Source organism: Heloderma suspectum, chromosome 4 (assembly GCF_057233095.1).
Source record: "Heloderma suspectum isolate Gila_16-S chromosome 4, 16-S_ref, whole genome shotgun sequence".
Classification (NCBI taxonomy): Eukaryota; Metazoa; Chordata; class Lepidosauria; order Squamata; family Helodermatidae; genus Heloderma; species Heloderma suspectum.
Genome location: NC_139461.1, coordinates 179,382,004 through 179,404,034, shown reverse-complemented (window position 1 = coordinate 179,404,034; position 22,031 = coordinate 179,382,004). Strand labels below are relative to the sequence as shown.

The 22,031-nt window shown below is 44.1% G+C and overlaps 1 protein-coding gene across 1 annotated transcript in view; it reads left to right on the top strand.

Annotated features, from left to right (window-relative positions):
• Positions 1-1,825: 1,825 nt before the first annotated feature.
• BRINP3 (BMP/retinoic acid inducible neural specific 3) overlaps positions 1,826-22,031 on the top strand; it is a 440,239-nt gene continuing 420,033 nt past the window's right edge. Inside the window, exon 1 of the mRNA XM_084848196.1 lies at positions 1,826-2,100. The gene's annotated coding sequence lies outside the window, so the exon portion shown is untranslated. The remainder of the gene's footprint in view (positions 2,101-22,031) is intronic.

Below are 22,031 nucleotides of genomic sequence, written 5' to 3'. Positions count from 1 at the left end.
GCGCTCCTGGTTGAGACCCCTGGAGCTCAGGCTCACGCCTCCCAAGGAGACCCTTGGTGCGGCGCGGCGGCTCCTGCTTTGTGGCACGCCAGGCACCCGCGGGTTGAGTTGTAAGGGGTCGGCGAGAGAGGCGATGGGGGCAGATCCAGGAAGGGCTGGCGCTGGCGACTTTTCTGGCGATCGTCTCCTAAGCCCCGTCCTCTGCTTCTGGAGAAGTGAGGTCGCGTCGCGCCCGTCTCGGAGTGCTTGGAGGGATGCGCTCTCTCTCTCTGGCCCTTCCTGGCTGGCGCGCCTCGCCCCGCGTGGGGACTCATCCGCCTTTGTAGAGACTTCCTGAGGTCTCGAAGTCCTTGAAGGAGAGGGAGGGGAGGTGGGGAGTCCGTCCGTTCGTCCGAGGAAGGATTCCACGGAATGGGAAGCAACCCTCGTCTTCTCCACCGGCTTCAGCTTTCCGCAGCCTGACGCTTTCCAGATGTGAGGTCCTACAAAGCTCATCGTCCCCAGTCAGCAGGGGATGGTGGGAGTTGTAGGCTAACACGTCCGGAGGGCGCCCGGTTAGGGAAGGGGAGGTGTTCTTAAGGGGCCTTCAATTCAAGGTGATGGCTGGGGTGCCTTTGGCTGGCGATTCTGTCGTCCGCAGGCGCAGGAAGCCTCGTTGTCTGGTCTGGCGGGAGCGAGCTTTCGCGGCAGCTCACGTCTTCTTGCACGTCTCTCTCCAGCTCACGCTACACTTTTTCTTTCTCTAAGTGCATGAAGAACAGGAGGGGCCGGAGAGACAGCTGCGCACCCCCTTCATAAAGGGCTCTCTCTCTACCTACGCGTGTAGGATAGATACGAGAAGACTCTTTTCATACATTACCTGGCAGCAAACCTGGGTTTGCCGTTTTGGGGGGTGCACCAAAGAGGGAGTTGCTATGGTCAGCACACACACACACCCCGCCGCAGCCCCATGAGAGTGTTTGCCAGCCCTCTCTTTGCAAACACGTGTTCGTTGCGTTTAAGGCGTGTATGTTTCACGTGGGAAGCGGCTTCAAGTGCAACTTCACCTCTGCCATCCACCCGTTAGGCGGCCTTCTGGCTGCAAGCGTTCGGCCTCAGCCTGTCAGTTCCATAAGGCCGACCTACCTTGCCAGGTTGTTGTTACGGATTGAGTATATATGCCAAGCGGTCTCAAAAGCGTTCTATACATGCTAAGCGTTGCTATTTCTCCAGGTTCTTGAGTTGTAAGCGAGGATTATCAAGAGCGAAAAGGGCAAGGTGGCATTACCAGGGTGGCATGTGAGAGTCACCCTTCAGCTATAGGGCGGACAGGTTCAACTGAAACGAGAGGCAGTGTTCCATCTCCCTCCCCCCTCCGCTCCATCTCCCTCCCCCTTGATGCTCCATCTCAGACTCCCAATTTTTCTAAGTCGACTCTGTGTTTGCAGTAGGATGCAGGCAGACCAATGGGTGGGGAGGATAGATCAGGCCGAGGAAGGGGAGAATACGTGGCTGGTAGACGAGGCAGCGACAAATGCGAGGCAGAAAGCCTTCTCAGAGAATCAACTGTTCCTCTCCGCTCCTACTCATTCTTATGTGATCCAATGCGGGCGAGAGGGAATAGAGGAACCCTCTAGATTTTCTTAAAATCAGCTTCTACTGCCCTCGACTTCGAACCGATTCACAGAAAAAGGAGAAGGCCATTTCCTCTTTCTTCACAGCCGTTTGTGCTCACACGACACCGAAGAGGCGTTCGCACGATCACTTCAGCCCGATTCGTTGGCTCCTTGTCTGTCTAACCCAGCCCTCCAAACTCAAGTCATCAGCATTCTCAGTGCTCGGAGAAGTGGTTTTAGAGTGTATTGGTGGTGATGGGAATTAAAGACCCACCTCCGATGACCAGACACTTGGAATAAACCGGAGGGAACAGTCATCGCCGCCTTCATGCCCTTCCTGCGAGTTTCCAGAGGCATCCGGCTGACCACGGTTGGAAACAGAATACTGGACCAGAAGATGGACTTTTGCTCTGAACTAGCAAAGCCAGTCTTATTTTGCACAGCTCCAGCCTCTCCACGTTGACTCGGAAGTAAGCCTGACTGTGTTTAACTGGGCTTATCTCAGGTAAGCGTGCACAGCAGCTTTTCACTGTGATTATTCCAGTTTAATCAATCTGGAGGAAAACGGGCGTCTATCGCACGAGGGGGGGGGGGTTGCACCGGTGATGAAAATGGTGGAAGTTTTGCTTCCTAATCCGCCTTGGAGTATCTCTGAGAGAATCTCCAGTTCTTAGGAGTTGCTTCGGCTTAATTAAACCGGAGTAAAGGGATCTTCGCTCTGCCTCCCTTCCCCCACCCCCTTCTCGTGTCCTTCCTAGCTCTTCTGCCACCAGCTGGGAGCGAGGGAAGACGAGTCACCTTGGTCGGGCGGGCGCTGGGTGGTTGCTTGCAGCAGCGTCTCCATCCACACACCAAGGCAGAGTAGAAGAGCTTCTCTCGCTCCTTGTCATCGTTGGCCTTCCCCCTCCACCCACTCAGATAAAACTTGTGTAATTAACCAAATCCCAATCGGGGCTAGTCAATTACACTTCCGAGGAGGCGGCCGCGGCTACCGCAGCAGCTGCAAGCCCAGCTCCCTCAACTCATGGGGATCACGGGGAAAGAGAAACTTTGAGCGCAATCCGCTTCACTTCAGAGAACGCCAGACGCGGGCGAGCCAGCTAGGTAAGCGATTCTGCTTCGTTAGGTCGTCTTGTGAAAGCTGCCCGAAGGTTAGCTACAGAACTGGCGTTGGTTGGAATCATCGGGTGTGTGTGTGGTGTGTGGTGTGTGGTGTGTGGTGTGTGGTGTGTGTGTTTGATAGAATGCGGGATTGGGAGGGGAAAGAAAAGGGGGTGCTCAGGGGGATCGCAGGACCAGGGGAAAGAACTTGATAGTCGCGATAAGAGCCGGCAACAGGGGGTCGAGAGTTTGGCTGTCAAAAGGGGGCAGAGGGAGGAGGAAGTGAGTCGGGCTTTGCAGGTTGGAGGCGAGGCGAGAAAACATTCTTCTGCACATCATCTACAAATAAATCAATGCAATTAATGGTGTCTTAATGGGCACTTGCAGTCAGCAAGCAAGTGGCAAGCTTCACAGGCGAAAATCCCCATCAGCATTAATGTGCCATTTCTAGTTCGATACTATGGGGGGGGGGGGTAGGGAGGAGGCACCACCTCCACCACCACGAATGCCATACCAGCCAGGAAAGATGACTCAGGGGAGGAAGAAAAAGAAAAGAAAAGAAAAGAAAAAAAAACGGAATAAAATCCCCAAGGATCATTCAGCAGCTTGTGACGTTTTTGACTTGTATGGTTTGGCTTTAAAGAGGTGATAGAGGAATCATAGGGGAAGGGGAGGGAGCAATTCTCCCTTAAGGTGAATTATCTCAACCAGTAAGAATGATGTAGTGGTTCTTTCTTTTCTTCAATCAGCCCAGATCCTCATGTTCGTAGCTGTTGCACCCTTATCTTCTGTGCCTCTATGTTACAAGATTCCACTACTGGAAGAACAGGAGGGGCCAGGCAGGGCTGCATTAATCGGTATGCTAAGGACGGTAGGGTGCAGTGGCCCAGGCACATTTTTGGTGGGGCTCCTGCTCTCCACTCTGCAAGGCTTGCAACGCAGCTCAGAACATGGTGCCTTTTCCTTGCTCATGAGGGGGATCACTTCCCTTATGAAGAATGCCAGGAGTCTGGCCAGCATGGGGAACAAGAGGCAAGGAAAGCTGGATGGGATGAATAGGAATGAGAGAAGGCACATGAGCGAGAGAGGGAGAGGAGACCTTTTGTGTGTGTTTCAGTTCCATGCCCCAAATCCTGACAACCATTTTGTAAGAAGTGAGGTGCAGAAAACAGCCTGATTTGCTCATTATCCCTGTGGATGCTCTGTAAGGACCTGTGAAGCAGCAAGTAGGATCTTAGTTACCACCCATCTGCATGGTGGTCAAATCCTCCTCTCCGTTGGCAGGACAACATAGGTTGACTGACCTATGTTTAGGTCAGTGGTTACATGTGCACTGGCATGGGGAAGGTCATAGCTCAGTGGTAGAGCATACAGTGTGCATGGGTGGGAGATGTGCCAGGCTTAATCTCTGATATTTCTTGATAGGGCTGGGCCTGGGAAAGACTTCTGTCTGAAACCCTGGAGAGTCATTGCTATTCAGTGTAAACTGGGGTGGGGAACATGCGGCCCGCCAGCTCCCATCCACCCCAGTCAGCATGGTCAATGGTCATGGATGTCGGGAGTCATAGTCCAGCAATATCTGCAGAGCTTCAGGTTCCTCACCTGTGGTAGAGACGGGCCCATGGAATGAACTAGACGGACCCATGGAATGACTTGGTATAATGCAGCTTCCTATGTTATTTCTGAAGTTATCACTTAGTAAGTAGTAATAGGATATGGTTTGGTTGGTGAGGGGCAGGGAGAGGGACTAAGGTTCAGCCTCTTCCTGCCTTCCAGCCCCACCATTCATTTGGCCTCTTTGGGCTACTTCACACATTCATCTGCTTCACTTGATTTCCCAACACTTGAAAGCTCTCTACACATGCACATACAGTAACCTGGCAGCTGAATGTGTGAATGGACCCCATTGTAAACATTGCATCTGAGGTTATCGGAAATGAGGTGCATGTTCTCTTTGTGACATATCTGTGATGGCCCATTCACACATAGAAAGACACCAAATGGTGAATACATGGGTATAAACCAGCCCTTAAAGGTAAAGGTGTCCCCAACCAGTCGTGTCCGACTCTAGGGTGCGGTGCTCATCCCCGTTTCTAAGCCGAAGAGCCAGCGCTGTCCGAAGATGCTTCCGTGGCCATGTGGCCGGCATGACTGAACACCGAGGTGCACGGAATGCTGTTACCAGCCCTTAGGTCTGAGGAAATGCTCCTTGAGCGGATCACTCTCTTTAAGCCTCTGGGTGAATGACAGGAATAACAAATCTCCTTCACTGAATTGTTGTCAGGGCGAACCCAGTGTGGAGAACTCGAATTACCACTGCTTTGCCTATGTAAATGTGCATTGCAAAGGATCTAGAGTAGAGAGCAGAGGCTTCCTAAACATTGTTTGCTGAGACACTGCAAGTCTGTCACTCTGGGTGGGAGAGAAGACTGGAATATGGCTTCTTTTCATTGTCACATGTATTAGGGAGTTCTCTTCTCACTGAGGAGTGTCTCGCTTTTGCAGCCAGATGGTAGCAGACTCCAGAAATCTCAGATGGCTTGAGTCCACATCTGGCTCCATCTCCAAGTTGCATTTGCTCCCATTGGAGAGACACAGGAAGACTTTGACTGTCTTTTACCAGTTTGGTTTCCACTTTGGCTGCTTGAGTCAGCCATCCCATGGGTTTTCTGCCTTACCCAAAGAAGAACATGCTTATCTGCATAAGCCTGCTTGCCAAAGTACTTTCTGTGCCTAGTACCATTGTACTAATTTATCCAAATTAGTTAAATCAAGAGGTTTCCCAAAGGAAAGCCATCTATGCAATCTTTCCTCTTTGTTAGCTTTTCAGAGATGAGGGGTAGGAATTAGGTGAGAAATGGGCAAAAGCTAGCAGAAATAAATAGGGTGTAAGGCGTTCCAGAATGAAGCATCTTGGTCATGGATTTTGTGCTTTTGCCCATCAGTAGAAAGTGCCTGCTTTCTGCTTTTCTGTGCACCTTTCCTGTGCAAATATCATTAAGTATTAAATTGCATGCATCCTTTGGTGAATGACTGTATCGCACAACCATCTCCAGCCATTTCTTTTTTTCAGTTGACTGCACCATAAAATGAAACTCCCTTCTTCAAAGGGAGGTTGGGGAAAGACTCTTTAAATTATGAGGCTTAAGCATTAACCATTCTTCTTTTTTCTTTTTTTTGCTCCCCCCCCCCAAACTCCCCGCATAGGAGGGAGATGAAGTGAGCCTTTAGGAAGTGCCCTGAATGCAAAAAGTTGCTAATGACCCAGGGAAGTCAATTAACACTGCAATAAATAGAGCACAGAATGCAAAGCCTACTGAACCTAACAAGGTATACTTTGAGGGGGCATGCAGTGGATCGAGTTGTATATTGTACAGTCAGGAGGAGAAAATAATTTATATGAAATGCCATGCAACCCGATTCAGAATGGGTTTACCCCTGAAATAAGCTCCATTGAGGTCAGTGGGGTTTATTCCAATGTAACTGTTCATATAAAATCACAACACTAGTCCTGTGGAAGTAACACAGAGACATATGTTCAGACATACTATGGGGGACAGCATTTCAGATTTCAGTCGGGAGAGGGAGGTTGAAATAGGAAGGGAATGGTCTAAGTCCTTGCTTTTTCATACATTGATTCAAGGATTTTTTTTTTTTTTTAAGAGACAAGTGAACTGTTTTCCAGGCCATCTGTTTTGTTTGGTTTTCATTGTCTATTGTCACAAGAACTATTGCAATATTCTCAGCATACAACAGTCATCCTTCCTATATACTGTTTTTTTAAAAAAACAAAACAAAACAAATGGGATTATTCCTTTAGCATGCATACCTAACACATAGGGGGGCATTTAATTCAGTCTGTCAGTATGTAGAACCAGGTTGCTGATCAGAGGTGTAAGTGTTGCTCTCCACTGGAATAATCATATGTGGTCTGAAGATGGCCATCCGTAAATGGTGGCCCTGTAGACTACATCCCTAAGCATGACTCAGAGGGCACAGCTCAGTCTGATCCCAAAACCTCCTGGTCACTAAAAGATGTTAATTGGGAAAGGGAGAACTTGCCCCATTACTGATGTAGCCACTGCGTGAGTACTCGGTTTGTTCCAAGTAGTCTGTGTTACTGACACTGGCTGGCAGGCCCTCAGCCTCGCTCAAGATGAATGTCTCAGTAAGCAGAGGTAGGCTTCTGGTACTCACTCAGGGTACCCCACTGAGGGGAGAAAAGGGTTGTTTATTTTGTGTCCTCCCAATCATAGCCAATGTCTTCTGCTTTGGTTTTGGCGCTATCTACAGTGCTACTTCTTTTCCTCCATGTCCCTCCTTTTGTTTCCTGACTCTGCTTGATGTGTGGGAGTGTGTGGATGGAAGATGGTCCTTAGCTGTGTAGCATCTCACATGAAACTTCAGTGAAAGCCAGCCTTTGGGCTGGGATAGTTTTTTTCTACCACCAAACCTCTTGTCTTCAACCATCAGAGGCAGGTCCAGTGTCAAGGGTAGGTTGGGTGCCTTCCAAGGGCCAACATCCCAGCAGGGGCCCACTGACAAGAGGCCCCTGGGGTTGCTTCGTCACTTCACCATTGCAACCTTCTACTTCACCTGCTTCTCACTCTGGCCCAGATAATAGTGATGGTGAGAAACAGAAGCACTAGATGCCACTGCTGGGTGCTGGCTTGTTCACTGGCTCTCTGTCTGTCAAGAAGCAAGTGGTAGCAATGATGCAGATGAGAAGCAATAGCAGCTGGGGACAATAGCAGTGGGAAGATAGATTAGCTGAGAGACAGGGGTCATTGAGGGTCTCTTGCCAAGGGCCATCAAAAACCTAGAGCTGGCACTGATCAGGAAATGGGATCTCCCCCTCCTCCTCCTCCTCCTCCATTATATCATCATCCTCTCCATATTGGAGGGAGGGAGAAGACTGAGGTTGCGAAAACAGTGGGCTTGCTTGCCTAAGGCTGTCTACAAGGTCAGATCTGAAGTCTTCCCCGCAGATAGCTCACACTCTTAGTTGCCCTCTTCTATCAATTCCTTGAACCTTTCCACTATCTCAAAGGATGTGTTTTATTCTATGTACCAATGAATGATTGTACTTTTTGACTAATGTGGCATCAATTTGGCAGGATATTAACCGTTCCTTATCTTTGTTAGCAATCCAAGTGGCAGTGGTTTGTTGGTGGTTTTGGTTCGTTGGTTTGTTAACACTGCAACCCTATGCACAATTATTTGGGAATAAAGCCCCATTGGGCTCAGTAGGACTTACTTGTGAGTAATCATAATGGGATCAGGGTGCACATCACATGCAACTATCTGCTCTGTGTACATCATTCTCAATTGTTCTCTGCTTGGGGTGGTGCATTGTATTCTAGATTACATGGACTGATCAATGCCAATGGTGTTTTGTGTGTTTGTGCATTTATGTGAGTCCTGATGTAGGTTGAACTTGATGACCTTCTATGATCCCCAGGGCATATAATTCTGTGGTCCATCTGTAAAAATAGAGCATCTGAACATCCAGAAAGATCAATGTTTTGAGAAAAGATGTCCTGATATATTCTCTGGTATAATCTCATTTGATTTAATAGCAACTCCTGTACCCATTCTTCACTGTCTGACAAAAGGGTGCTTTTCTAAAATAAGCCAAAATGGATTAAACAATACAACTGAAACTGGAATCTAGTGGACAAACTATGTTATGATATAATTTCCAGATAATAATTTGAGTTCAGGAAAGGTACCAGATGCTCTGTGTGCAGCATGTTCCTAAGGGGAGTAAAATGGTCCCGAGGGCATAATATGACGGGAAGATCCCTTGCCTTGAGAGTACAAGATGTGTAAATTTCACCGATATAAATCTGGTGAAGGGAACAGTCATCTTACGCTCAGTTGCTAAGCTAGCCAAGTTTCACAGCTATTATAATTCCATGGACCGAGTAGGAAAGCTGAACCATTTTTCTCTGAGAAGCTTATTTTACCTTGGGAAAAGAACTTCTGATTTCCTGTAGCATTTTATTACCACTTCGGCATATGGTTAGCAAAACAGTGTTTCATGCTTCGGGTTTTCACAGAAGAAATGCCAGAGACCCAAGAAAAGAAATCTAAACCAGGAGACACATAAACAAGCAGATGAGCACTCTGAAGCTCTCGCTTTCTCTCTCTTTCTGTGCAGAAGGCAGCGTTTGTACAACAAAAAAGCACACCCAGCAATATGTGAACCTACGAGTCATCAATGTCTTCCTTCTTTTCCCTTTCTGATATGAGTGATGATCACCCCATCCAGTTAATTTTCATTATACTACTGACTTTCCCCACCACCAAATCCCAGGTAGCCATCATGATTTGTGAAGCTGTAAGAGCAGGTTGCATTTGGGCAGCCTTCAATCAGATTAGTCTATCTGAGTTGATCAGACTAGAAAGCATCCTATCTCTGAAGCATGTTAAATGCCCTTGGGGGGGGGGGCATTAAGTAACATTAGTTTCCTCAGTTCAAAGTGCAAGTCTGGGAGAAAATCAAGAATGCGTCTTTTTCTTTTCATTGTTGGTTTTTGTTCTGCATTTCAAAATGTGTGTTTGTGTGTGTTTTGTTTTTAAAGAGAGGGGAAATAAAATATTCTGAAAATATTGGCAGCTCTTCTGTGGGATGTATATATGCATTTCTTGTAAGATCACAACTGGACAATGAACCCTTGTAATGTATCAGCAGGGAGAGACAGATCCATAATGTGCTATCTCAGTTCTTCACATTCCATCACTCTTTAGAGCTGCCTTCCCCAACTTGGTGCCCTCCAGCTATTTTGGACTACAGCTACATTCATCCCTAAGTATTGACCATACTGTCTGGGCTGATGCGTGTTGTAGTCCAAAACATCTGGAGAGTACCATGTTGGGGAAGGGTGCTGTAGGGTGAGTAAGAAAAAGAACTAAGGATGGGGCTATGCAGATAGGAGCAGGCTTGATTCCCATTGTCTGGGGTCAGCAGGAGCAGGAAACAGATTTAGCCCCACCCAACTGGAATACCTCAATGGCTTCTTTGCTTTCTTCACCTATACATAAATAGTTGCCATTCATTCTTATGGAGAAAATAAAGCAATGTACCTGGGGGTACTGTGGCAGTGAGACAGAAAACATTTCCAGCGTCTCTTGCTGACCAGTGGAGTACAATGCATCTCTGTAAAGTGAGCATCCAGAAACACTGCACATGCTAGGAGAACTTGTGACATCCAAGCCATCCTTACAGACACACAAACACACGCACACACACTATCATGATGGACATTTTGCAAATTCAAAATATTTCTTTCCTTCTCTGAAGTTATCAGTTGTACTTTGTATGGCAGGTTTAATGTACAGATTGATTTGTGAGCTTTTTATAAGTCATGCTCAGTGTGAGCATGCTCAGTGTGAGGTAGGGATGTATGAATTGTGTATGTATGAATGGGTAAAATCCACTCCGGCTGTGTATCGTGGATTGTCAGGCACCTTTTGTTTTGTGGTCTGTTCACAGATGGATTTGAATTTTTTTTCCATTGGGCGGAAAAATACTCAAACAATTCCGTAACAGGGTTCACAACAATTTACATAATTTACCTTAGTACATAAAATTTAGCATATTGTCCCCCATTCCATTCAAGTTTTCCCTGTGTATATTTACCCATCTCAGCAGAATCTTGTGTATTTCCCTACAAATAAATACATGTGAATTTTGGGAAAGTAAAAAAAAAGATCTGGAAGTCCTTGGACTCCACGTGGCCTGAGGAGATCAGTCTACAGTGGATTCCACAGGTGAGATTCTTAAAAGTCTGAGCTCATTTTAGCCCATCTCAAATTTCTCCACCATCCCTACTGTAAGGTAAATCGTTTCAAGATCCATTTTAGAGATAAAAAGAGTGAGACTCAGAGATAGTGACTGCTCGTCTGATGCTACTGCTCAGAGAGTAGCCTGAGACCATGCCTGTGATTTCAAACCAAGGTTTAGAGGTCCAAGTTCAAATCTTTATTCTTTGGACCACACAACTTGCCCTGTGAAATGTCACTCATATTCCTCTGTCCATCTCATATTCCTGAGGTGAGACAACATCTCCACTTCTTGACTTCTGGAGATGCCACTAAATGTTGATGATAAATTCGATACATCTGGAGACTTTTAACTTCTTAGGAAGTTAAAAGGATGCTGACAGAGTTTGGATAAAGCTAACAAACGTTTCTGGGGCAGGCTTACGACTATCTTCCACAGAACTCTGTAGGGGTCATCATCAACAACCCTAGCTGGTTTTTGCCCAAGTTCACTTACCGGACACAGAAATATGCAGGTTCTAATCCTAAAGTTTTCCTTATACCTCTAATTCCCACATGGGGCACACTAGCGTACCATGTGGTGAAAGAACTGCTAGTGTGCCATGAGGAATAAAAGGGAATTAATGAAAGGTGCCTGAGAGCCCATAGTATCCATTCACACAGAAGTGGAAGTCTGCATGGTGCACTACTCTTTCTCACCAACTTCCATCAGCTATAGGGCTTGTGGCTGAATGATCCAGTCACACTTTGTAAAGAGATACAGCAGAACCATTCCCTGGAGGAAAGGCTGCTTCTTGCATCTAGGTACATAGGACGTTGCCTAGTCAGACTATTGGTTTACACTGCCTGGAAGCAGATACCTATGTTTTAGGCAGGAGTATTTTTCCAGCCTTATCTGGGGATTGAACCTGGGACCTTTTGAATGCAAAGCACGTGCTCTTCCTAGAGATGGACGAATCCATCAATTTTGGTTACTCTCAATTTTCCCATCTTAAATGCATTTGATTCCATTTCCATGTAAGTTTGTGATTTAAGAATCAAATCACTGGGGGCAGGTGACCTTTCTCTTATGGCCAAAAAAGAACAGATGGCATTCACACAATTAGCAATTGCCTGAATCGATTTTTAAATAGTAAATTGTAGGTGTGGAACCCCAATCCAGATTGGGATCCTAGCATGGGGCTAGGGGGCTTTAACCCTCTGCAGTCCCAATCTGGATTGGGGTCTCTATGCCTGCTCTTTGCATTGGAATAAAAGCTTCCATTTTCGCCAGCAGGAGCTGTTTTGCTCAATGCAAATGGTGCCTCCACCTGTGATCTGGATCGGGACTGCAGTAAGGGGCAAAGGGTTAAAGCCCCCCCCACACACACACAATCCCTTGCTCCAGAATGGGGCCCCAACACCACCAGTGTATTTTTAAACCATTCATGCAATTACTGAAGCCAGCTTGGGACCCTGGTGTGGGATTAGGCGGCTCTGACATGTGAATGATGTTGCATGTAGTTTGGCCCTTACCCTTACTCAAAAGTAAAAATTTTCATCCACAAGAATGATGTGTATCTCCCATTTTAATTCAGAAAGAACTGTGCTTCAGATTATCAGGTTTGGGAAACACTGCCCAATACCAAAGCACATCTGTCTTCATCTCTGGCATTTAGGCCAAGAACTAGGACACTGGCCGAGGGATGTGCCGTCTGTCTGTCTGTCTGTCTGTCTCTCTCCCTCTGTGTGTGGGCAGTTGTTCTCCTCTACAGGAGTCAAGGTATTTTGTTACAGTCCTAGAATCCCTTCTCACAATGTCAGAATTTTCTAATACCTTTGTAATTTTCTTTAAATTTCCAGTTTTATAAAATGCAAGGAATTGGTAGCCAAAATTTTCTATTCATGAGGGGAAGATTCACATGCAATTGGAACACGACATATTTTTGTGAGGAATCTCCATGTGACTACATGATTCCTCATCTGCACACTGTGGGTCTGCGGGCCAGACCACATCATTTCTTGGTATTCCACTTCACTCCCTCACTTGAAACAAAATGCACAATGAAAATGAGGGCACAGTTGTGAAAAACTGAGCAACAATGTACCCCAATGGGGAAGTCTTTATCTCACATTAAAAATAATGTGATAATAATGGGAAAAATAATGGAATAAAAATAATGTAATTAATTAAGGGAGGGCCAGATGGTAATTAATCCTATGGGGATAGGATTAATCCAGTGGGGATAGGTGGCCACCTCCGAACTCAAAGGCAACCACCTATCCAATGCAGGGTGGGTGGAACATAGAGGGGATGTTCTTCTCTGTGCTCCAGCCACCCTGCATTCACAGCTAGATGGCCAATTTTGGCTGTCTAGCCGCAGGACTTAGGAGTGTCTGTGTGTGTGGGGGGGAATGACACATAGGAAGCATCATACCAGCACTTCCACACTCCCCACTCCTCCCTGCCCCCAGGAACACCCCCTTTTGCCCGGTTCCATGCTGCTCTTTGGAACACAGAGCTTGAGGATGATCTGCACTGCCAACGAGGCAGCAGGGGAGGGGGTAGGAGGTGGTTTTCCAGAAACTGACCTCAGAGCACGGGCTCTGAGATTGGTTCCCTGAAACTGGACAATCCTATGGCTGTCTAGCCACTATCTAGCAGCTGTAGGATTGTGCCTTTACTTAGGGATGTTGGAGAATTCCTCCACAGATCCCAGTCCGGAGTCCATGGAAGAATGGATCGCTTACCTCCGTTTCCCTGCAAAGTCCTTGCCAGCTGGATCCTCCCTGCCAGCCAGCTCCGGAGTACCACCAATACGGTCGCCATTGCCATATTGCTGGCTGAGGCTGATTGTCTCTGGACACAAATGGCATCCGCTACACCATTTGCAGTCGTAAAGGTCTTAGATTAAGGTAAATGCAGCCATAAATGCATTTGTATCTGTGTGTTTTTGGCTGCATTTAGCTTAACCTAAGACCTTTATGGCCGCAAATGACGCAGAAGATGTTATTTGCATATGGAGACAGGTAGCCTCAGCCAGCGAAATTGCCACGGAGCAGAGCTGGCCAGCTAGGAGTCTGGGGGGAGGAATGGATCACCTCTCCCCAAGGGCAAATTCCCGGCTGGAACAGCAAGTAGGGAATCCACCCATCGCTACCTTTAATAGCCTTCCCAGCCATAAAAAAATTATTACGTTGCGGGCAGCTATTCTTATGCATTTGAAGACATGGTTTAATCCAGACAGAGCAACTGAATTAGAACATTATAATTTCTCAACAGAGTTGAAAAATACTCTATTGTTCTGTAATAAATTTGATAGAAATATATTAAGAATGAACCCCTGCACCAAAACCCTGTTTAACAACTGGTTGAAACTTAAATGAGTATTAAGTCCGGGTTTATCTCCATTAACAGCTATTGTGTATAACGACGAGATGACAGATGAAACCCAATTATGAAATCTGTCTTTATGATACAATCATGGGCTAATAGAAATAACCACACTTATAGACAAGGGAATATGTAAATCATATGAACAAATACGGAATGAAATGTAATACTCCCAACCTTTATTTTTTCAATATCTACAGCTTAGAAGTATAGTCTTAAGGTTACTAAGGAAATCCGGACCTCTTTGGGGGAAAACACCTTTGAAAATTTGATGATACAAAATCAGGAAAACCTAGTGAGCTCTATAAAGTTCTATTAGATTTAGATCTTACAATTAATAATTATCAGAAAAGCTGGGAAAGAAAACTAACTTGTCTGATTCCAGTAAGCACCTGGACTTGGATCTGGAATAATATATCACAGCAGACTATTAGCACAAACCTGGAAGATATTTCTTTTTCAAATTTATGTTCCACTGGTATTTAATGCCTGCAAGTCTTAACCACATTTATCATAAAGGTGATAACAGCTGCTGGAGATGTAAAATGCCTTACGCAGATATGGCCCATGTTTTTTGGTTTTGCTCAATCGTTAAGGACTATTGGCTAAATATAATAGATGAAATTGAGATTATATCAGGATATAGACTACCTTTGGATCCAATAGTTATTCTTTTTGGTTATGTCAAGGAAGTTGTTCTATCTGATGACATAGAGATGATAGTGCATTTATTAACAGCCGCCAGAATACTGATATCGGCAAACTGGAAAAAAACCCCAAAGCCCCTACAGTTGATGACTGGATTATTAAAGTATGGGGAATAATATATATGGTTAAGTTAACTAACATAGTAAGGGTTAGAGAGGAAAGACAGCAACATAGTAGATTTACAGAAAAGTAGTCCTTATTTGTAATGTATTGGTGTAACAAAAATCAAGAGAATGTACAGCCTTTTGTGTTATTGGGAACTTTGTGATATTTGCTGGTTTTGTTGATAAATTTGATTATATTCTCTATTGTTTAAATTGCTGATAATATTTGGTATTATTATTTGTTGTATATTTTATATACTATTGTCAGCACTGTAAAAATAAAAAAAGAAGATTAAAAAAAAGGATTGCGCCCTTAATAATAAATAGTGTCACACTTTTCCTCTAAATTATTTTTATCCCATTCCTCAGCCAAAAAGGCACCCTGAGCAGCTTACATGCAATCAGCAAAAACAAGACAGTTCCTACTCACAGATGTACAATCTAAAAAGACCCAGCACACAAGGAAAAGGGATGGTAATGGAAGAGGGTGGAAAAATCAAATAGTTTGACAGCTGTGCTGGTGGAATGGCATCGCTTCCCCTCTCATCTTCTTCTGTACAGCCTGTTGGAATGGCTGTTAGCTAAATTAAGATTCATAAACTACAGTGATTTCTCTTGGATTATACTGAGAGTGTGTAACATCCAGTCCGGTGTCATTGGTACAGGCACTGACTTGGTAGTAGCAATTATAAGACTCTGCATTTCTACAGTAACACCTTGTTGTCAAACTGCTGAGCTACTAATTTCCTAAGAGAGCGCCTTCCCCACACTTAGGGCTGACAAATCTGCCACATTGTCAGAAGTATGCAGTGCCAGCCAGTTGAGCACTTAAACTTTTGTTTTATGATCACTAAATAAATCTATTTCATGGTGTAATCATCCAAGGTCAATTAATGGCTCTTTCATTAGAAGTACAACAAAGATGGAAACCTTCGCTAACGGCCTACATTGCAAGGATCTCAGAAGTCAAACAAAGGAACATTGCTATAAGTCCATTACTATGGCCTGGCAAGCTTTCCATTCCAAATTTGTTGTTTTTATCTTCTTAAGTCATCTGAAGGGCTATACAATATAGGGGATAGATACTTCAATTGAGGATATCTAGGTTCAAATCCATGGCAGGCATTGAAAACAACAGCCCAGGCATTTCCTCTCCGCTTCCCCATTACTGTCTTAATGCAGGGGTGTTGAACCTTCTTTCAACTTGAGGACCAAAAAACTGCACAAGAGCCAGGAAACCAGCAAGTGCCAGGAAACCAGTTAATAGACTCTAATAATACTAAACATGTGGTATGATATGACTAGTGATGTACAGATTTTGTTAAATCCGTTCCATCTGCATTTGGGCATTGTCAGGCACCTTTTGTTCTGCTCATTGATGGAATCAGATTTTTCTCAATTTCCCCAACTTGTGTTTGTGTGCAAATGCTCACTTCCAAAAATGTGCAGAACCCCCCACAATGTGCAAATCACCCAAATGTACCTTTTCAGGCTTTAGCTTATGGGGAAAATGTGTATTTTTGGTCTGTGGTTGTTGTTGTTTTTTTCCTGTGACTAAATTTGTATAAAATTCCAGAAAGTTAAAAAAAAAAAAAAATTGTCTGCAAGTCCACATCCATGTGACTCGGGAAAAGCTGGTCCACTGTGAAATCTGTGGGTTGGGTTCACATAAAACTCCCAACTCATTTGAAGCTGTTGTGGGTTTTTCTGACATCCCTAATATAACACCATTGAACATCAATGCAGTATAATGGGACTGGGGGAAAACAAAGTGTAATGATGTCACATCACAAATCTAGCATTGCTACACATTACTGAGGGGGAGGAAAAGAGGAGGAGGAGATGTGGTGGGTGGAGCTGTTTTCTTCGGTAGCCATGTTTCCTCTGCATTGTCAAGTTCTCGGCTGAGCCTTGAAGCTCTGCGGGTGGCTTTGTGAGGATGCTTTTGTGAGGATAAAATGACATATCTCAATGTACAACTCCTTCTTGAAGGAGGGCTGGCTGGGCTATAAAACTATCCATCCAAAAATATGGTAGAAGGTAGGGCTAATATTGCCATCTAAAGTGAAACTCAAAGCAAAGCTGGAATTCCTTCTGAGGTGAAATATCTGATAAATGTTAAGGAAAGCCAAAATAATTTTCAGAGGACCAGCAGATTGGCGGGGGGGTGGGGGGTGGGAGTTGTCATACCATTGGCTCATCTCCCTCAGTACTGTCCACACTGACTGGGAGTGGCTCTCCAGGATTTCAGACAGGAGTCTTTCCCAGCCTCACCTGGAGAAACCAGGGATTGAACCTGGGGCCTTCTGCATGCAAAGCAGGTGCTCTACTTTAGCCCTTCCCATTGTGGGGAATTGTTCTTCATGTCCTAGGTTGCCACCGGATTGAATCTAGAACAAAATTCACAGCGAATTTGGAGGTTCCATCTATAATGAAGAAACCCATTGTTGGATATATTTTGATACACTAGCTATAGGTTAGAGATTGGCCCCAAAGCTTGTTACAATAACATGCTGGATTAGTTGCATTCCATGAAGTGGCAATACAATAGTGCCCCCTGGACCATATCTTATACCTACTATCCACACCCTTTCTGCTTGATGAGACGACAGACTGGGTCCCTAGCCATTTTTGTGGGCACATTTGGAATTCTGAGGGAGACATGGGCACTATGGGGGACTTGCCCATTCATAAAATGGCTGCCATGATGGGTATGCCCAGTCACAAAACACTTATTTCCCAGAGGGCAAATTGGTGAGACTAAAGGAAATGTAACCTGCCCAAGAACCTAAGTTCAAGGTGCAGATAGGGTCTACATGCCAGAGCAGAACACACACACACACACACACACACCTTTTGAAATCAAAGATGATGCTGGAGGGCAGCATATCTCTTCTGAGCATGTCAGCCCCCCAGTTTAAAAATGTTTAAGTAATAAATCTTTTAAAAACCCTAAGAAATAAAAAAAAACTAGGAGAGTCTGGAAGTTGGTGGGCACCAAGAAAAATTTCCCCAGGCACAGTGGTGCCAATAGGCACCACATTGGAGACCCCAGCAGCAGACTGATAAGTGCCCACTGTGTTAGTAATTGTGAAGGAACATCTCTTTTTTGACAGATAGTTATTCCTTCCCTGCCTCATTTGCCTTCCGTTCCATAATAAACAAAGACCAACTTCAACAATAATTTCACCATAGGCTGATCCAAACTCTGACTCAAGAACCATACTGGAAAGAGAGCATTTTCCTGTGGGTAGGGTGGGGGTAAGAATCTGTTAAGATGTGTATATCACATAGCAGTATACAAATGTTGTAAATAAATAAATAAACCATCCATCCTGGGGAAATGCTGTCTACCATGTTTTATATCAACAAGTGACTCTGCCTAGTAACGTCCTACAACTTAGAGCTGGCTCAGCAATACAGAGCCAGAGTAGAATATCTATAATTATTTTTATCTTTTGGTTTAATTTCTAAATTCCTATGTGTACAGGCTGATGCCTCATCACTCAGTATCTATCGGTAATAACTGCAATAACTTTTGGGAGTTTAAATGCTCTAAAGTAGTGTAGTTCAGCAGGCTCAGTAATAACCTCATGTGCTTTCAGGGATGGGGAACCTCAGCCCTGTGGGCTAAATCCGGCCCAGATGGACATGCCCTCTTCACCTGGACCCTCCCTTCCACCCAACCACAACTTCTTTCATGTTTCTCAGCTTTTGCACAGGCTATTCCTGCATTCCAGAATGTAAAAATTTGTATCCTGATGCTTTGTTACTGGCAGTAAGGGCTTTATGCTAAAATATGCTGGTGTCTTTAGTGTTTTGGCCCACCACCTTTTGCCTTAGGCTTCACCCACCACTTGATTATGGCCCCCAGGAGCTTCTCTAAAATTAAATTTAACCCTTGGGCTGAAAGAGGTTCCCCACACCTTAGATGCATGAGTGAATGTTACTGGTTTAAGGTGGGGGGGCATTATTGAGTGAGGTTCCTTAATAAACAGTCATTCTAATAACATCTCTACACCAGCACCGCTCTTCATGTGAGCTCTTCATAAAGGGAACTTGTTCTTACAGTAATCCAATGCCACTGTAATGTTTCACTTGTTGATAGATGGCTCACATGTTACATTCTGATGTGACATGTATCCTGAACTTAAATACAGTTACTTGAAGAGCATCTCTACACCGGCCTAAAATCCTGCATTTAAAATGGGGCTCTCTGCTTCCATTTTAAATGCAGGAGCACAATGGACTCCCTTGACACATGCTTCCTTTCCCCCCTCCCCTTTCCCCCTCCTTCTCCCCCTTCTCTGAGTCTTCCATATGTTCATTGATCCAGGTCCTCTTCTTGTGGCTTTTCCTTTTTCATAGAGGGAACTCCAGCAGGGTAATTTGATGCATTATCCCCAATCTGTTTAAAAACAGAATAAAGGTCATTTAGTACAGGAGATGCCCTGGAAGTTCATGACATCATCTAAAGGGCCCACAGACCTCCACAAGCAAGCAATCCCAATAGCAGGATGAAAGCTCCATGTGAAGAAGTCCTAAAGTTAATCTCTACTTTCATGGAGAAGCAGCCCATAGAGGTTTTTTAGGCTACAAATTCACTCTTTGGTAAAACCCAGAGGAGGGGCTTTAGTCAGGAACCTGAGTAAAAGAGTGTAGTCAGGCCTCCTCAGATGAGCAGGTCGGTTCCTGACACCTCAGGTGAAACAACCTGGAGAATTTCAAGGGATGTTAAAGAAGTTCAGTAAAATTTATTGGAGAAGGGGCCATACATCCCTCATAAAAACACAAAATTATCCTAATCGTGTCTGCTCAAAGTTTTAGTTTAGAATTAGAATGCCACAGGTTTTCATCAAAATATATTTCATGGTAATCTTATTCAAATATAGCTTTACAGTCTGGGGACAATATTTCTTAAGCCACCAAATGAGTACTTAAGAGCACAGCCACCAGGGCATGTCACAATATGGGTTATGAAAGAATATTTGCTGCAATGTTGCAGGAAGATACCCCAATGTAAACTTCAAGGAGTTACATAGAAGGAGATTAACCAAATTTCACTTAGCACCACATTTGAGGGTTTCCACCCAGGCAATATATTGGTAGGACTTTTGGATGAAGTTAATAGAAAGTTGATAAGAGTTTGAGAAGTACAAGTACACCTGAGAAACTGCTCTGGTAGTTCCCTTTCCTTATTAGTTAGCCATGGATCTTGTCTGAAAATCTGGCTGGCTCTGGTAAATTTTACCCATCCCTTTAGATACTTTCAAAATGGTGGCCCTTATTGGATTATGTCCTTAAAAAACAAACATATGGGAGACTCACCCACATTTCCTCCCAAAGGAAAAGGAATGCCTGCAATTAGGGGATATGTAAAGTTGTCTTATACCAGGCCCCCTGCCCATCTTTTCTATCCTAAGTGGTAGTGGCTCTCCAGGGTCTCAGACAGTGGTCTTTTATGTCACTTGCCACCTGATCCTTTTAGCTGGAGGTGACAAGGATTGAACCCAGGACCTTCTCCATGAAAGGCAAGTACTCTACTACTGAGTTTCCCAATGGCTATGTATTCACTATGAACAGGTAGACTTTTTTTTTCTGTTTTTAGGGAAATGATGAAGTCTCCTCATAACACAAGGTATACAGATGGCTTTCCTCCAGCTCTAATCTCCATTACTGTTTTCCAGAATTCTCACAGGGTTTGGTACTTGCTGGTATAAGTTCAGTTTCTTTCTTCTTGTATCCTTTTAGTAGGTTGTCCAGCTACAGCACAAGTTCAGTCAAAACATCCCCCCAGTCCATCTTTCTTAAAAATCTGCTATGTTATAATAATAGAAAAGGGAGGCACATCTATAATTCAGCAGCTCTCTCTTATAATAATATTTTTTTGGCAATCAATATTTGTCATTTCATATATTTAGATCAGTGTTATAAGAGCATTCAAACACCATCTGCCAAAACTTTTTTGTTTTTCCATTTTGAAATTAAAAATTACTGTTGTTGTTATCTGTGCTGCAATTATGATTAAAGATACTCCTGAACAGACAATGCTTCAGAAAGCAATCATAGAAGAATATTGTGGCATTCATATAGATTCCATTCAATGAATGGCTAGTGCCGGTCCTAACAATTAGTGACCCGCACCAAGCTGAATTCAACTACCAGCCATCCAGGGATGGGTGAGAAATTTGTTTGGTCAAAATTTTTATATAAGCTTACCTAATTTACGTCACCTGAACAAATAAATGAACCAAACCACACTTGTTCTCCAAAATTCACACTGCACTGAATTTTGCAAAACACTTTTCCACTGAAAAATGCATCCAAATGCATCCATTAGGTAAATAAGCATACAAAAGGCATTCATTATGGAAAAGTGCACACAAAAATGTGTATATTAGTGGAAATTGCTTACAAAAAAAGTCATACTAGGGATATCTGCTTTAAAAAAAAATGCATTCATTAAGGAAAAGTGGACAGAACATGCAAAGTGTGCCCAATAGTGCATACGTTAGAAGTGTGCATGAAAATGCATATGAATTTTTGTGCAGACCATTCCAAAAATATTTTTGTATCCTGATGTGGAATTTGGACAAAACAAACTCATGTTTGGAAAAATGAGAAACTGTCTGGAACCAACATTGACATATTCCCTACATATAGGGTGGCCAACTAATGTCATGATGTTTCTGGGGCCTCTTTGGTACTGGAAAAATGGGGGGATTGTTAAGCACTTGGCACCTACCAGGCGTGGCTGGTGGGCTGTATTTGGTTTGGGGAGTCGCAGTTGTGGAGGCCTGAGCTGGTGCATCTGTTTGCCATTTCTTGGTTGATATATAAAACCTCACTTCACTAGAATCAACAGGGTCATTAGCCTAAATAGAATGAAGTTAAGCTTAGATTTGGGTTGAGAACATTTCAGTCACCACTCTTCAGAAAATGAATTAGTATTTTTCTTTTCTGTTTGACATTAGTGAATTAGCATGCACCCATATTTAAAAACAAAGTATTAAGAAATGAGAATGACCTGTGAAGAGCTTGGTCTGATCTGCATGACACAATTATCTCAGCTGAAGTTGTGTCTACTGTCATCTTGAAATGCAATTATATTCACAGAGAGCTGAGTGTTTGCTCAGTGAGCTTTAAAGTTTCTTACTCTCAGGCCCATAAAAATTAATGATTATAATGTGAATTTTAAAAGATTCCATCTAGACACAATCCATTTATCACCCGGTGCATTTTTTCCTTTAAAAATAGTGCCTTCTTGTTAAATAATGTTAGCATTCTTGTAAAAAATGGATCAGTAGCTGAGTTAATTACTTCCTCATTTTGGGTTTCAACATCCCTGCCTCTGCCAGGGAG